At 44.2% G+C, this 17841-nt stretch overlaps 1 protein-coding gene across 1 annotated transcript in view; it reads right to left on the reverse strand.

Annotated features, from left to right (window-relative positions):
* The window catches only part of LOC141075418 (venom factor-like), a 397441-nt gene that overhangs the window by 99735 nt on the left and 279865 nt on the right, over positions 1-17841 (reverse strand). The window lies entirely within an intron of this gene.

Here is a 17841-nt window from a genome sequence, read left to right on the forward strand (position 1 = left end):
TGTGGTGTAGTATATAGAGGATCTGTCAGCTCTCCCGTGTGGTGCAGTAGAGGATCTGTCAGCTCTACTGTGTGGTGTAGCATGTAGAGAATCTGTCAGGTCTCCTGTGTGGTGTAGTATATAGAGGATCTGTCAGCTGTCCTGCGTGGTGTAGTATATAGAGGATCTGTCAGCTCTACTGTGTGGTATAGTATATAGAGGATCTGTCAGCTCTCCTGTGTGGTGTAGTATATAGAGGATCTGTCAGCTCTCCCGTGTGGTGTAGTATATAGAGGATCTGTCAGCTCTCCTGTGTGGTGTAGTATATAGAGGATCTGTCAGTTCTCCTGTGTGGTGTAGTATATAGAGGATATGTCAGTTCTCCCGTGTGGTGTAGTATATAGATGATCTGTCAGCTGTCCTGTGTGGTGTAGTATATATAGGATCTGTCAGCTCTCCTGTGTAGTATGTAGAGGATGTGTCAGCTCTCCTGTGTGGTGCAGTATATAGAGGATCTGTCAGCTCTCCTGTGTGGTGTAGTATATAGAGGATCTGTCAGCTATACTGTGTGGTGTAGTATATAGAGGATCTGTCAGGTCTCCTGTGTGGTGTAGTATATAGAGGATCTGTCAGCTCTACTATGTGGTATAGTATATAGAGGATCTGTCAGCTCTCCTGTGTGGTGTAGTATATAGAGGATATGTCAGCTCTCCCATGTGGTGTAGTATATAGAGGATCTGTCAGCTCTCCTGTGTGGTGTAGTATACAGAGGATCTGTCAGTTTTCCTGTGTGGTGTAGTATATAGAGGATCTGTCAGCTCTCCTGTGTGGTGTAGTATATAGAGGATATGTCAGCTCTCCCGTGTGGTGTAGTATATAGAGGATCTGTCAGCTATCCTGTGTGGTGTAGTATATAGAGGATCTGTTAGCTGTCTTGTGTGGTGTAGTATATAGAGGATCAGTCAGCTCTCCTGTGTGGTGTAGTATATACAGGATCTGTTAGCTCTCCTGTGTGGTGTAGTATATAGAGGATCTGTCAGCTCTACTGTGTGGTATAGTATATAGAGGATCTGTCAGCTCTCCTGTGTGGTGTAGTATATAGAGGATCTGTCAGCTCTCCCGTGTGGTGTAGTATATAGAGGATCTGTCAGCTCTCCTGCGTGGTGTAGTATGTAGAGGATCTGTCAGTTCTCCTGTGTGGTGTAGTATATAGAGGATCTGTCAGCTCTCCTGTGTGGTGTAGTATATAGAGGATATGTCAGGTCTCCCGTGTGGTGTAGTATATAGATGATCTGTCAGCTGTCCTGTGTGGTGTAGTATATATAGGATCTGTCAGCTCTCCTGTGTAGTATGTAGAGGATGTGTCAGCTCTCCTGTGTGGTGCAGTATATAGAGGATCTGTCAGCTCTCCTGTGTGGTGTAGTATATAGAGGATCTGTCAGCTATACTGTGTGGTGTAGTATATAGAGGATCTGTCAGCTCTTCTGTGTGGTGTAGTATATAGAGGATCTGTCAGCTCTCCTGTGTGGTGCAGTATATAGAGGATCTGTCAGCTCTCCTGTGTGGTGTAGTATATAGAGGATCTGTCAGCTATACTGTGTGGTGTAGTATATAGAGGATCTGTCAGCTCTTCTGTGTGGTGTAGTATATAGAGGATCTGTCAGCTCTCCCGTGTGGTGCAGTAGAGGATCTGTCAGCTATACTGTGTGGTGTAGTATATAGAGGATCTGTCAGGTCTCCTTTGTGGTGTAGTATATAGAGGATCTGTCAGCTCTCCTGTGTGGTGTAGTATATAGAGGATATGTCAGTTTTCCCGTGTGGTGTAGTATATAGATGATCTGTCAGCTGTCCTGTGTGGTGTAGTATATATAGGATCTGTCAGCTCTCCTGTGTAGTATGTAGAGGATGAGTCAGCTCTCCTGTGTGGCGTTGTATATAGAGGATCTGTCAGCTCTCCTGTGTGGCGTTGTATATAGAGGATCTGTCAGCTGTCCTGTGTGGTGTAGTATATACAGGATCTGTCAGCTCTCCTGTGTGGTGTAGTATATAGAAGATCTGTTAGCTCTCCTGTGTAGTATATAGAGGATCTGTCAGCTCTCCTGTGTGGTGCAGTATACAGAAGATCTGTCAGCTCTCCTGTGTGGGTAGTATATAGAGGATCTGTCAGCTGTCCTGTGTGGTGTAGTATATAGACGATCTGTCAGCTCTCCTGTGTGGTGCAGTAGAGGATCTGTCAGTTCTCCTGTGTGGTGTAGTATATAGAGAATCTGTCAGCTCTCCTGTGTGGTGTAGTATATAGAGGATCTGTCAGCTTTCCTGTGTGGTGCAGTAGAGAATCTGTCAGCTCTCCTGTGTGGTGTAGAATATAGAGTATCTGACAGCTCTCCTGTGTGGTGTCGTATATAGAGGATCTGTCAGCTCTCCTGTGTGGTGTAGTATATAGAGGACCTGTCAGTTCTCCTGTGTGGTGTAGTATATAGAGGATCTGTCAGCTCTCCTGTGTGGTGCAGCAGAGGATCTGTCAGTTCTCCTGTGTGATGTAGTATATAGAGGATCAGTCAGCTCTCCTGTGTGGTGAAATATATAGGATCTTTCAGCTCTCCTGTGTGGTGTAGTATATAGAGGATCTGTCAGCTCTTCTGTGTGGTGTAGTATTAAAAACATATGTAACATGCACAAGTGTGAACAAGTCGGTAAGACAATGCTCACACCACCCAATGGCTGAGACACAACAAGAAAACACAAAATAGCAAATTTGCAAAAAGACTGCAGTAAAAAAAAATGACAGTAATCAGCAAGTGCTGTATAACAAATACAGGGTATTTAGTCGATACGTTTTTTGCAAAAATTATATACCAAGCTGCTTCACCACGTCACGGTAACCCTTCACGAAGCAGTCCCTATCTAATATATTTAAAACCTAAAAATGTGAACAGTGTCTAAATGAACAGGATACAGACAGGCACTTCTCAGTGTATGGGCATGTGGTGCAGGACAGCTCATTTATGTGCATGTTACACAGGAGAGGGGTGGGGTATCCCAAACTATGCTGAGCATGGAAAAAACGGATTAAAAACATATGTAACATGCACAAGTGTGAACAAGTCGGTAGGACAATGCTCACACCACCCAATGGCTGAGACAGAACAAGAAAACGCGAAATAACAAATTTACAAAAATTCTCTGCAGTAAAAAACATGACAGTAATCAGCAAGTGCTGAATAACAAGTGTGGTGTAGTATATAGAGGATATGTCAGCTCTCCTGTGTGGCGTAGTATATAGAGGATCTGTCAGCTCTCTTGTGTGGGGTAGTATATAGAGGACCTTTCAGCTCTCCTGTGTGGTGTAGTATATAGAGGATCTGTCAGCTCTTCTGTGTGGTGCAGTAGAGGATCTGTCAGCTCTCCTGTGTGGTGTAGTATATAGAGGATCTGTCAGCTCTACTGTGTGGTGTAGTATATAGAGGATCTGTCAGCTCTCCTGTGTGGTGTAGTATATAGAGGATCTGTCAGCACTCCTGTGTGGTGTAGTATATAGAGGATCTGTCAGCTCTCCTGTGTGGTGCAGTAGAGGATCTGTCAGTTCTCCTGTGTGGTGTAGTATATAGAGAATCTTTCAGCTCTCTTGTGTGGTGTAGTATATAGAGGATCTGTCAGCTCTCCTGTGTGGTGCAGTAGAGAATCTGTCAGCTCTCCTGTGTGGTGTAGAATATAGATTATCTGACAGCTCTCCTGTGTGGTGTAGTATATAGAGGATCTGTCAGCTCTCCTGTGTGGTGTAGTATATAGTGGATCTGTCAGTTCTCCTGTGTGATGTAGTATATAGAGGATCTGTCAGCTCTCCTGTGTGGTGAAATATATAGGATCTTTCAGCTCTCCTGTGTGGTGTAGTATATAGAGGATCTGTCAGCTCTTCTGTGTGGTGTAGTATTAAAAACATATGTAACATGCACAAGTGTGAACAAGTCGGTAAGACTATGCTCACACAACCCAATAGCTGAGACACAACAAGAAAACATAAAATAGCAAATTTACAAAAAGACTTCAGTAAAAAAAAATGACAGTAATCAGCAAGTGCTGTATAACAAATACAGGGTATTTAGTCAATACGTTTTTTGCAAAAACTATATATACCAAGCTGCTTCACCACCTCACGGTAACCCTTCACGAAGCAGTCCCTATCTAATATATTTAAAACCTAAACATGTGAACAGTGTCTAATTGAACAGGATACAGACAGGCGCTTCTCAGTGTATGGGCATGTGGTGCAGGACAGCTCATTTATGTGCATGTTACACAGGAGAGGGGTGGGGTATCCCAAACTATGCTGAGCATGGAAAAAATGGATTAAAAACATATGTAACATGCACAAGTGTGAATAAGTCGGTAAGACAATGCTCACACCACCCAATGGCTGAGATACAACAAGAAAATGCAAAATAACAAATTTACAAAAAACCTCTGCAGTAAAAAACATGACAGTAATCAGCAAGTGCTGTATAACAAGTGTGGTGTAGTATATAGAGGATATGTCAGCTCTTCTGTGTGGTGTAGTATATAGAGGATCTTTCAGCTCTCCTGTGTGGTGTAGAATATAGAGGATCTGTCAGTTCTCCCATGTGGTATAGTATATAGATGATCTGTCAGCTGTCCTGTGTGGTGTAGTATATAGAGGATCTGTCAGCTCTCCTGTGTGGTACTGTAGAGGATCTGTCAGTTCTCCTGTGTGGTGTAGTATATAGAGGATCTGTCAGCTGTCCTGTGTGGTGTAGTATATAGAGGATCTGTCAGCTCTTCTGTGTGGTGCAGTAGAGGATGTGTCAGCTCTCCTGTGTGGTGTAGTATATAGAGGATCTGTCAGCTCTTCTGTGTGGTGCAGTAGAGGATGTGTCAGCTCTCCTGTGTGGTGTAGTATATAGAGGATCTGTCAGCTCTCCTGTGTGGTGTAGTATATAGAGGATCTGTCAGCTCTCCTGTGTGGTGTAGTATATAGAGGATTTTTCAGCTCTCCTGTGTGGTGTAGTATATAGAGGATCTGTCGGCTCCCCTGTGTGGTGTAGTATATAGAGGATCTGTCAGCTCTCCTGTGTGGTACTGTAGAGGATCTGTCAGTTCTCCTGTGTGGTGTAGTATATAGAGGATCTGTCAGCTGTCCTGTGTGGTGTAGTATATAGAGGATCTGTCAGCTCTTCTGTGTGGTGCAGTAGAGGATCTGTCAGCTCTCTTGTGTGGTGTAGTATATAGAGGATCTGTCAGCTCTCCTGTGTGGTGTAGTATATAGAGAATCTGTCAGCTCTACTGTGTGGTGTAGTATATAGAGGATCTGTCAGCTCTACTGTGTGGTGTAGTATATAGAGGATCTGTCAGCTCTCCAGTGTGGTGTAGTATATAGAGGATCTGTCAGCTCTCCTGTGTGGTGTAGCATATAGAGGATCTGTCAGCTCCACTGTGTGGTGTAGTATATAGAGGATCTGTCAGCTCTCCTGTGTGGTACTGTAGAGGATCTGTCAGTTCTCCTGTGTGGTGTAGTATATAGAGGATCTGTCAGCTCCCCTGTGTGGTGTAATATATAGAGGATCTGTCAGCTCTACTGTGTGGTGTAGTTTATACAGGATGTGTCAGCTCTCCTGTGTGGTGTAGTATATAGAGGATCTGTCAGCTCTCCTGTGTTGTGTTGTATATAGAGGATCTGTCAGCTCTCCTGTGTGGTGTAGTATATACAGGATCTGTCAGCTCTCCTGTGTGGTGTAGTAGATAGAGGATCTTTCAGCTCTCCTGTGTGGTGTAGTATATAGAGGATCTGTCAGCTCTCCTGTGTGTTGTAGTATATAGAGGATCTGTCAGCTCTCCTGTGTGGTGCAGTAGAGGATCTGTCAGCTCTCCTGTGTGGTGTAGTATATAGAGGATCTGTCAGCTCTCCTGTGTGGTGTAGTATATAGAGGATCTGTCAGTTTTCCTGTGTGGTGTAGTATATAGAGGATCTGTCAGCTCTCCTGTGTGGTGTAGTATATAGAGGATATGTCAGTTCTCCCGTGTGGTGTAGTATATAGATGATCTGTCAGCTGTCCTGTGTGGTGTAGTATATATAGGATCTGTCAGCTCTCCTGTGTAGTATGTAGAGGATGTGTCATCTCTCCTGTGTGGTGCAGTATATAGAGGATTTGTCAGCTCTCCTGTGTGGCGTAGTATATAGAGGATCTGTCAGCTGTCCTGTGTGGTGTAGTATATACAGGATCTGTCAGCTCTCCTGTGTGGTGTAGTATATAGAGGATCTGTCAGCTCTCCTGTATAGTATATAGAGGATCTGTCAGCTCTCCTGTGTGGTGCAGTTTACAGAGGATCTGTCAGTTTTCCTGTGTGGTGTAGTATATAGAGGATCTGTCAGCTCTCCTGTGTGGTGCAGAAGAGAATCTGTCAGCTCTCTTGTGTGGTGTAGAATATAGAGTATCTGACAGCTCTCCTGTGTGGTGTAGTATATAGAGGATCTGTAAGCTCTCCTGTGTGGTGTAGTATATAGTGGATCTGTCAGCTCTCCTGTGTGGTGTAATATATAGAGGATCTGTCAGCTCTCCTGTGTGGTGAAATATATATAATCTTTCAGCTCTCCTGTGTGGTGCAGCAGAGGATCTGTCAGTTCTCCTGTGTGATGTAGTATATAGAGGATCTGTCAGCTCTCCTGTGTGGTGAAATACAGTGGGGCAAAAAAGTATTTAGTCAGTCAGCAATAGTGCAAGTTCCACCACTTAAAAAGATGAGAGGCGTCTGTAATTAACATCATAGGTAGACCTCAACTATGGGAGACAAACTGAGAAAAAAAATCCAGAAAATCACATTGTCTGTTTTTTTTCATTTTATTTGCATATTATGGTGGAAAATAAGTATTTGGTCAGAAACAAGCAATCAAGATTTCTGGCTCTCACAGACCTGTAACTTCTTCTTTAAGAGTCTCCTCTTTCCTCCACTCATTACCGGTAGTAATGGCATCTGTTTAAACTTGTTATCAGTATAAAAAGACACCTGTGCACACCCTCAAACAGTCTGACTCCAAACTCCACTATGGTGAAGACCAAAGAGCTGTCAAAGGACACCAGAAACAAAATTGTAGCCCTGCACCAGGCTGGGAAGACTGAATCTGCAATAGCCAACCAGCTTGGAGTGAAGAAATCAACTGTGGGAGCAATAATTAGAAAATGGAAGACATACAAGACCACTGATAATCTCCCTCGATCTGGTGCTCCACGCAAAATCCCACCCCGTGGGGTCAGAATGATCACAAGAACGGTGAGCAAAAATCCCAGAACCACGCGGGGGGACCTAGTGAATGAACTGCAGAGAGCTGGGACCAATGTAACAAGGCCTACCATAAGTAACACACTACGCCACCATGGACTCAGATCCTGCAGTGCCAGACGTGTCCCACTGCTTAAGCCTGTACATGTCCGGGCCCGTCTGAAGTTTGCTAGAGAGCATTTGGATGATCCAGAGGAGTTTTGGGAGAATGTCCTATGGTCTGATGAAACAAAACAGGAACTGTTTGGTAGAAACACAACTTGTCGTGTTTGGAGGAAAAAGAATACTGAGTTGCATCCATCAAACACCATACCTACTGTAAAGCATGGTGGTGGAAACATCATGCTTTGGGGCTGTTTCTCTGCAAAGGGGCCAGGACGACTGATCCGGGTACATGAAAGAATGAATGGGGCCATGTATCGTGAGATTTTGAGTGCAAACCTCCTTCCATCAGCAAGGGCATTGAAGATGAAACGTGGCTGGGTCTTTCAACATGACAATGATCCAAAGCACACCGCCAGGGCAACGAAGGAGTGGCTTCGTAAGAAGCATTTCAAGGTCCTGGAGTGGCCTAGCCAGTCTCCAGATCTCAACCCTATAGAAAACCTTTGGAGGGAGTTGAAAGTCCGTGTTGCCAAGCGAAAAGCCAAAAACATCACTGCTCTAGAGGAGATCTGCATGGAGGAATGGGCCAACATACCAACAACAGTGTATGGCAACCTTGTGAAGACTTACAGAAAACGTTTGACCTCTGTCATTGCCAACAAAGGATATATCACAAAGTATTGAGATGAAATTTTGTTTCTGACCAAATACTTATTTTCCACCATAATATGCAAATAAAATGAAAAAAAAACAGACAATGTGATTTTCTGGATTTTTTTTTCTCAGTTTGTCTCCCATAGTTGAGGTCTACCTATGATGTAAATTACAGACGCCTTTCATCTTTTTAAGTGGTGGAACTTGCACTATTGCTGACTGACTAAATACTTTTTTGCCCCACTGTATATAGGATCTTTGAGCTCTCCTGTGTGGTGTAGTATATAGAGGATCTGTCAGCTCTTCTGTGTGGTGTAATATTAAAAACATATGTAACATGCACAAGTGTGAAAAAGTCGGTAAGACAATGCTCACACCACCCAATGGCTGAGACACAACAAGAAAACACAAAATAGCAAATTTGCAAAAAGACTGCAGTAAAAAATAATGACAGTAATCATCAAGTGCTGTATAACAAGTACAGGGTATTTAGTCGATACGTTTTTTGCAAAAACTATATATACCAAGCTGCTTCACCACGTCACGGTAACCCTTCACGAAGCAGTCCCTATCTAATATATTTAAAACCTAAACATGTGAACAGTGTCTAAATGAACAGGATGCAGACAGGCGCTTCTCAGTGTATGGGCATGTGGTGCAGGACAGCTCATTTATGTGCATGTTACACAGGAGAGGGGTGGGGTATCCCAAACTATGCTGAGCATGGAAAAAACGGATTAAAAACATATGTAACATGCACAAGTGTGAACAAGTCGGTAAGACAATGCTCACACCACCCAATGGCTGAGACACAACAAGAAAACGCAAAATAACAAATTTACAAAAATACTCTGCAGTAAAAAACATGACAGTAATCAGCAAGTGCTGTATAACAAGTGTGGTGTAGTATATAGAGGATCTGTCAGCTCTCCTGTGAGTTGTAGTATATAGAGGATCTGTCAGCTATCTTGTGTGGTGTAGTATATAGGGGATCTGTCAGCTCTCCTGTGTGGTGTAGTATATAGAGGATCTGTCAGCTCCCCTGTGTGTTGTAGTATATAGAGGATCTGTCAGCTCTCCTGTGTGGTATAGTATATAGAGGATCTGTCAGCTGTCCTGTGTGGTGTAGTATATAGAGGATCTGTCAGCTCTTCTGTGTGGTGCAGTAGAGGATCTGTCAGCTCTCCTGTGTGGTGTAGTATATAGAGGATCTGTCAGCTCTCCTGTGTGGTGTAGTATATAGAGGATCTGTCAGATCTCTTGTGTGGTGTAGTATATAGAGGATCGGTCAGCTCTCCTGTGTGGTGTAGTATATAGAGGATCTGTCAGCTCACCTGTATTGTGTGGTGTATAGAGGATCTGTCAGCTCTCCTTTGTGGTGTAGTATATAGAGGATCTGTCAGCTCTCCTGTGTGGTGTAGTATATAGAGGATTTTTCAGCTCTCCTGTATGGTGTAGTATATAGAGGATCTGTCAGCTCTACTGTTTGGTGTAGTTTATACAGGATGTGTCAGCTCTCCTGTGTGGTGTAGTATATAGAGGATCTGTCAGCTCTCCTGTGTTGTGTGGTATATAGAGGATCTGTCAGCTCTCCTGTGTGGTGTAGTATATAGAGGATCTGTCAGCTATCCTGTGTGGTGTAGTATATAGAGGATCTTTCAGCTCTCCTGTGTGGTGTAGTATATAGAGGATCTGTCAGCTCTCCTGTGTGGTGCAGTATACAGAGGATCTGTCAGCTCTCCTGTGTGGTGTAGTATATAGAGGATCTGTCAGCTCTCCTGTGTGGTGTAGTATATAGAGGATCTGTCAGCTCTAATGTTTGGTGTAGTTTATACAGGATGTGTCAGCTATTCTGTGTGGTGTAGTATATAGAGGAACTGTCAGCTCTCCTGTGTTGTGTGGTATATAGAGGATCTGTCAGCTCTCCTGTGTGGTGTAGTATATAGAGGATCTGTCAGCTCTCCTGTGTGGTGTATTATATAGAGGATCTTTCAGCTCTCCTGTGTGGTGTAGTATATAGAGGATCTGTCAGCTCTCCTGTGTGTTGTAGTATATAGAGGATCTGTCAGCTCTCCTGTGTGGTGCAGTAGAGGATCTGTCAGCTCTCCTGTGTGGTGTAGTATATAGAGGATCTGTCAGCTCTCCTGTGTGGTGTAGTATATAGAGGATCTGTCACTTTTCCTGTGTGGTGTAGTATATAGAGGATCTGTCAGTTCTCCTGTGTGGTGTAGTATATAGATGATCTGTCAGCTGTCCTGTGTGGTGTAGTATATATAGGATCTGTCAGCTCTCCTGTGTAGTATGTAGAGGATGTGTCAGCTCTCCTGTGTGGTGCAGTATATAGAGGATCTGTCAGCTCTCCTGTGTGGCGTAGTATATAGAGGATCTGTCAGCTGTCCTGTGTGGTGTAGTATATACAGGATCTGTCAGCTCTCCTGTGTGGTGTAGTATATAGAGAATCTGTCAGCTCTCCTGTGTAGTATATACAGGATCTGTCAGCTCTCCTGTGTGGTGTAATATATAGAGGATCTGTCAGCTCACCTGTGTGGTGTAGTATACAGAGGATCTGTCAGCTCTCCTGTGTGGTGCAGTAGAGAATCTGTCAGCTCTCCTGTGTGGTGTAGAATATAGAGTATCTGACAGCTCTCCTGTGTGGTGTAGTACATAGAGGATCTGTCAGCTGTCCTGTGTGGTGTAGTATATACAGGATCTGTCAGCTCTCCTGTGTGGTGTAATATATAGAGGATCTGTCAGCTCTCCTGTGTAGTATATAGAGGATCTGTCAGCTCTCCTGTGTGGTGCAGTATACAGAGGATCTGTCAGCTCTCCTGTGTGGTGTAGTATATAGAGGATCTGTCAGCTCTCCTGTGTGGTGTAGTATATAGAGGATCTGTCAGCTCTACTGTGTGGTGTAGTATAGAGAGCATCTTTCAGCTCTACTGTGTGGTGTAGTATATAGAGGATCTGTCAGCTCTCCTGTGTGGTGTAGCATATAGAGGATCTGTCAGCTCCACTGTGTGGTGTAGTATATAGAGGATCTGTCAGCTCTCCTGTGTGGTACTGTAGAGGATCTGTCAGTTCTCCTGTGTGGTGTAGTATATAGAGGATCTGTCAGCTCCCCTGTGTGGTGTAGTATATAGAGGATCTGTCAGCTCTACTGTGTGGTGTAGTTTATACAGGATGTGTCAGCTCCCCTGTGTGGTGTAGTATATAGAGGATCTGTCAGCTCTACTGTGTGGTGTAGTTTATACAGGATCTGTCAGCTCTCCTTTGTGGTGTAGTATATAGAGGATCTGTCAGCTCTCCTGTGTGGTGTAGTATAAAGAGGATTTTTCAGCTCTCCTGTATGGTGTAGTATATAGAGCATCTGTCAGCTCTACTGTGTGGTGTAGTATATAGAGGATCTGTCAGCTCTCCAGTGTGGTGTAGTATATAGAGGATCTGTCAGCCCCCCGTGTGGTGTAGTATATAGAGGATCTGTCAGCTCTACTGTTTGGTGTAGTTTATACAGGATGTGTCAGCTCTCCTGTGTCGTGTAGTATATAGAGGATCTGTCAGCTCTCCTGTGTTGTGTGGTATATAGAGGATCTGTCAGCTCTCCTGTGTGGTGTAGTATATAGAGGGTCTGTCAGCTCTCCTGTGTGGTGTATTATATAGAGGATCTTTCAGCTCTCCTGTGTGGTGTAGTATATAGAGGATCTGTCAGCTCTCCTGTGTGGTGCAGTATACAGAGGATCTGTCAGCTCTCCTGTGTGGTGTAGTATATAGAGGATCTGTCAGCTCTCCTGTGTGGTGTAGTATATAGAGGATCTGTCAGCTCTACTGTTTGGTGTAGTTTATACAGGTTGTGTCAGCTATTCTGTGTGGTGTAGTATATAGAGGATCTGTCAGCTCTCCTGTGTTGTGTGGTATATAGAGGATCTGTCAGCTCTCCTGTGTGGTGTAGTATATAGAGGATCTGTCAGCTCTCCTGTGTGGTGTAGTATATAGAGGATCTTTCAGCTCTCCTGTGTGGTGTAGTATATAGAGGATCTGTCAGCTCTCCTGTGTGTTGTAGTATATAGAGGATCTGTCAGCTCTCCTGTGTGGTGCAGTATACAGAGGATCTGTCAGCTCTCCTGTGTGGTGTAGTATATAGAGGATCTGTCAGTTGTCCTGTGAGGTGTAGTATATAGAGGATCTGTCAGCTCTCCTGTGTGGTGTAGTATATAGAGGATCTGTCAGCTCTCCTGTGTGGTGTAGTATGTAGAGGATATGTCAGCTCTCTTGTGTGGTGTAGTATATAGAGGATCTTTCAGCTCTCCTGTGTGGTGTAGTATATAGAGGATCTGTCAGCTCTCCTGTGTGGTGTAGTATATAGAGGATCTGTCAGCTCTCCTGTGTGGTACTGTAGAGGATCTGTCAGTTCTTCTGTGTGGTGTAGTATATAGAGGATCTGTCAGTTGTCCTGTGAGGTGTAGTATATAGAGGATCTGTCAGCTCTTCTGTGTGGTGGAGTAGAGGATCTGTCAGCTCTCCTGTGTGGTGTGGTGTAGTATATAGAGGATCTGTCAGCTCTACTGTGTGGTGTAGTATATAGAGGATCTGTCAGCTCTCCTGTGTGGTGTAGTATATAGAGGATCTGTCAGCTCCCCTGTGTGGTGTAGTATATAGAGGATCTGTCAGCTCTCCTGTGTTGTGTGGTATATAGAGGATCTGTCAGCTCTCCTGTGCGGTGTAGTATATAGAGGATCTGTCAGCTCTCCTGTGTGGTGCAGTATATAGAGGATCTTTCAGCTCTCCTGTGTGTTGTAGTATATAGAGGATCTGTCAGCTCTCCTGTGTGTTGCAGTAGAGGATCTTTCAGCTCTCCTGTGTGTTGTAGTATATAGAGGATCTGTCAGCTCTCCTGTGTGTTGCAGTAGAGGATCTGTCAGCTCTCCTGTGTGGTGTAGTATATAGAGGATCTGTCAGCTCTCCTGTGTGGTGTAGTATATAGAGGATTTGTCAGCTCTCTTGTGTGGTGTAGTATATAGAGGATCTGTCAGATCTCCTGTGTGGTGTAGTATATAGAGGATCTGTCAGCTCTCTTGTGTGGTGTAGTATATAGAGGATCTGTCAGCTCTCCTGTGTGGTGTAGTATATAGAGGATCTGTCAGCTCTACTGTGTGGTGTAGTATATAGAGGATCTTTCAGCTCTCCTGTGTGGTGTAGTATATAGGGGATCTGTCGGCTCTCCTGTGTGGTGTAGTATATAGAGGATCTGTCAGCTCTCCTGTGTGGTGCTGTAGAGGATCTGTCAGTTCTCCTGTGTGGTGTAGTATATAGAGGATCTGTCAGCTCTCCTGTGTGGTGTAGTATATAGAGGATCTGTCAGCTCTCCTGTGTGGTGTAGTATATAGAGGATCTGTCAGCTCTACTGTGTGGTGTAGTATATAGAGGATCTGTCAGCTCTCCTGTGTGGTGTAGTATATAGAGGATCTGTCAGCACTCCTGTGTGTTGTAGTATATAAGGGATCTGTCAGCTCTCCTGTGTGGTGTAGTATATAGAGGATCTGTCAGCTCTCCTGTGTGGTGTAGTATATAGAGGATCTGTCAGCTCTCTTGTGTGGTGTAGAATATAGAGGATCTGTCAGCTCTCCTGTGTGGTGTAGTATATAGAGGATCTGTCAGCTCTCTTGTGTGGTGTAGTATATAGAGGATCTGTCAGCTCTCCTGTGTGGTGTAGTATATAGAGGATCTGTCAGCTCTACTGTGTGGTGTAGTATATAGAGTATCGGTCAGCTCTCCTGTGTGGTGTAGTATATAGAAGATCTGTCAGCACTCCTGTGTGGTGTAGTATATAGAGGATCGGTGAGCTCTCCTTTGTGGTGTATTATATAGAGGATCTGTCAGCTCTCCTGTGTGGTGTAGTATATAGAGGATCTGTCAGCTCAACTGTGTGGTGTAGTATATAGAGCATCTGTCAACTCTCCTGTGTGGTGTAGTATATAGTGGATCTGTCAGCTCTCCTGTGTGGTGTAGTATATAGAAGATTTGTCAGCACTCCTGTGTGGTGTAGTATATAGAGGATCGGTCAGCTCTCCTGTGTGGTGTATTATATAGAGGATCTGTCAGCTCTCCTGTGTGGTGTAGTATATAGAGGATCTGTCAGCTCAACTGTGTGGTGTAGTATATAGAGGATCTGTCAGCTCTACTGTGTGGTGTAGTATATAGAGGATCTGTCAGCTCTCCTGTGTGGTGTAGTATATAGAGGATCTGTCAGCACTCCTGTGTGTTGTAGTATATAGAGGATCTGTCATCGCTCCTGTGTGGTGTAGTATATAGAGGATCGGTCAGCTTTCCTGTGTGGTGTAGTATATAGAAAATCTGTCAGCTCTCTTGTGTGGTGTGGTATATAGAGGATCTGTCAGCTCTCCTGTGTGTAGGATATAGAGGATCTGTCAGCTGTACTGTGCGGTGTAGTATATAGAGGATCTGTCAGCTCTAATGTGTGGTGTAGTATATAGAGGATCTGTCAGCTCTCCTGTGTGGTGTAGTATATAGAGGATCTGTCAGCACTCCTGTGTGGTGTAGTATATAATGGATCTGTCAGCTCTCCTGTGTGGTGTAGTATATAGAGGATCTGTTAGCTGTCCTGTGTGGTGTAGTATATAGAGGATCTGTCAGCTCTCCTGTGTGTTGTAGTATAGAGAGGATCTGTCATCTCTCCTGTGTGGTGTAGTACATAGAGGATCTGTCAGCTCTCCTGTGTGGTGTTGTATATAGAGGATCTGTCAGCTCTCCTGTGTGGTTTTGTATATAGAGGATCTGTCAGGTCTCCTGTGTGGTGTAGTATATAGAGGATCTGTCAGCTCTCCTTTGTGGTGTAGTATATAGAGGATCTGTCAGCTCTCCTGTGTGGTGTGGTGTAGTGTATAGATCTGTCAGCTCTCCTGTGTGGTGTAGTATATAGAAGATCTGTCAGATCTCTTGTGTGGTGTGGTATATAGAGGATCTGTCAGCTCTCCTGTGTGGTGTAGTATATAGAGGATCTGTCAGCTGTACTGTGCGGTGTAGTATATAGAGGATCTGTCAGCTCTCCTGTGTCGTGTAGTATATAGAAGATCTGTCAGCTCTCCTGTGTGGTGTAGTATATAGAGGATCTGTCAGCACTCCTGTGTGGTGTAGTATATAGTGGATCTGTCAGCTCTCCTGTGTGGTGTAGTATATAGAGGATCTGTTAGCTGTCCTGTGTGGTGTAGTATATAGAGGATCTGTCAGCTCTCCTGTGTGTTGTAGTATATAGAGGATCTGTCATCTCTCCTGTGTGGTGTAGTATATAGATGATCTGTCAGCTCTCCTGTGTGGTGTTGTATATAGAGGATCTGTCAGCTCTCCTGTGTGGTGTAGTATATAGAGGATCTGTCAGCACTCCTGTTTGGTGTAGTATATAGTGGATCTGTCAGCTCTCCTGTGTGGTGTAGTATATAGAGGATCTGTTAGCTGTCCTGTGTTGTATAGTATATAGAGGATCTGTCAGCTCTCCTGTGTTTTGTAGTATATAGAGGATCTGTCATCTCTCCTGTGTGGTGTAGTATATAGAGGATCTGTCAGCTCTACTGTGTGGTGTTGTATATAGAGGATCTGTCAGCTCTCCTGTGTGGTGTTGTATATAGATGATCTGTCAGCTCTCCTGTGTGGTGTTGTATATAGTGGATCTGTCAGCTCTCCTGTGTGGTGTAGTATATAGAGGATCTGTCAGCTCTTCTGTGTGGTGTAGTATATAGAGGATCGGTCAGCTCTCCTGTGTGGTGTAGTATATAGAGGATCTGTCAGCTCTCCTGTGTGGTGTAGTATATAGAGGATCTATCAGCACTCCAGTGTTTTGTAGTGTATAGAGGATCTGTCATCTCTCCTGGGTGGTGTAGTATATAGAGGATCTGTCAGCTCTCCTGTGTGGTGTTGTATATAGAGGATCTGTCAGCTCTCCTGTGTGGTGTTGTATATAGAGGATCTGTCAGCTCTCCTGTGTGGTGTTGTATATAGAGTATCTGTCAGCACTCCTGTTTGGTGTAGTATATAGTGGATCTGTCAGTTGTCCTGTGTGGTGTAGTATATAGAGGATCTGTTTGCTGTCCTGTGTGGTGTAGTATATAGAGGATCTGTCAGCTCTCCTGTGTGGTGTAGTATATAGAGGATCTGTCAGCACTCCTGTGTGGTGTAGTATATAGTTTATCTGTCAGCTCTCCTGTGTGGTGTAGTATATAGAGGATCTGTCAGCACTCCTGTGTGTTGTAGTATATAGAGGATCTGTCATATCTCCTGTGTGGTGTAGTATATAGAGGATCGGTCAGCTCTCCTGTGTGGTGTAGTATATAGAAGATCTGTCAGCTCTCTTGTGTGGTGTGGTATATAGAGGATCTGTCAGCTCTCCTGTGTGTGGGATATAGAGGATCTATCAGCTGTACTGTGCGGTGTAGTATATAGAGGATCTGTCAGCTCTAATGTGTGGTGTAGTATATAGAGGATCTGTCAGCTCTTCTGTGTGGTGTAGTATATAGAGGATCTGTCAGCACTCCTGTGTGGTGTAGTATATAGTGGATCTGTCAGCTCTCCTGTGTGGTGTAGTATATAGAGGATCTGTTAGCTGTCCTGTGTGGTGTAGTATATAGAGGATCTGTCAGCTCTCCTGTGTGTTGTAGTATATAGAGGATCTGTCATCTCTCCTGTGTGGTGTAGTACATAGAGGATCTGTCAGCTCTCCTGTGTGGTGTTGTATATAGAGGATCTGTCAGCTCTCCTGTGTGGTTTTGTATATAGAGGATCTGTCAGCTCTCCTGTGTGGTGTAGTATATAGAGGATCTGTCAGCTCTCCTGTGTGGTGTAGTATATAGAGTATCTGTCAGGTCTCCTGTGTGGTGTAGTATATAGTGGATCTGTCAGATCTCCTGTGTGGTGTTGTATATAGAGGATCTGTCAGCTCTCCTGTGTGGTGTGGTGTAGTGTATAGATCTGTCAGCTCTCCTGTGTGGTGTAGTATATAGAAGATCTGTGAGCTCTCTTGTGTGGTGTGGTATATAGAGGATCTGTCAGCTCTCCTGTGTGGTGTAGTATATAGAGCATCTGTCAGCTGTACTGTGCGGTGTAGTATATAGAGGATCTGTCAGCTCTCCTGTGTCGTGTAGTATATAGAGGATCTGTCAGCTCTCCTGTGTGGTGTAGTATATAGAGGATCTGTCAGCACTCCTGTGTGATGTAGTATATAGTGGATCTGTCAGCTCTCCTGTGTGGTGTAGTATATAGAGGATCTGTTAGCTGTCCTGTGTGGTGTAGTATATAGAGGATCTGTCAGCTCTCCTGTGTTTTGTAGTATATAGAGGATCTGTCATCTCTCCTGTGTGTTGTAGTATATAGATGATCTGTCAGCTCTCCTGTGTGGTGTTGTATATAGAGGATCTGTCAGCTCTCCTGTGTGGTGTAGTATATAGAGGATCTGTCAGCACTCCTGTTTGGTGTAGTATATAGTGGATCTGTCAGCTCTCCTGTGTGGTGTAGTATATAGAGGATCTGTTAGCTGTCCTGTGTTGTATAGTATATAGAGGATCTGTCAGCTCTCCTGTGTTTTGTAGTATATAGAGGATCTGTCATCTCTCCTGTGTGGTGTAGTATATAGAGGATCTGTCAGCTCTCCTGTGTGGTGTTGTATATAGAGGATCTGTCAGCTCTCCTGTGTGGTGTTGTATATAGAGGATCTGTCGGCTCTCCTGTGTGGTGTTGTATATAGAGGATCTGTCAGCTCTCCTGTGTGGTGTAGTATATAGAGGATCTTTCAGCTCTACTGTGTGGTGTAGT

The sequence above is a fragment of the Dendrobates tinctorius genome, unplaced genomic scaffold, assembly GCF_039654945.1.
Source record: "Dendrobates tinctorius isolate UK_male_01 unplaced genomic scaffold, ASM3965494v1 ptg000351l, whole genome shotgun sequence".
NCBI lineage: Eukaryota > Metazoa > Chordata > Amphibia > Anura > Dendrobatidae > Dendrobates > Dendrobates tinctorius.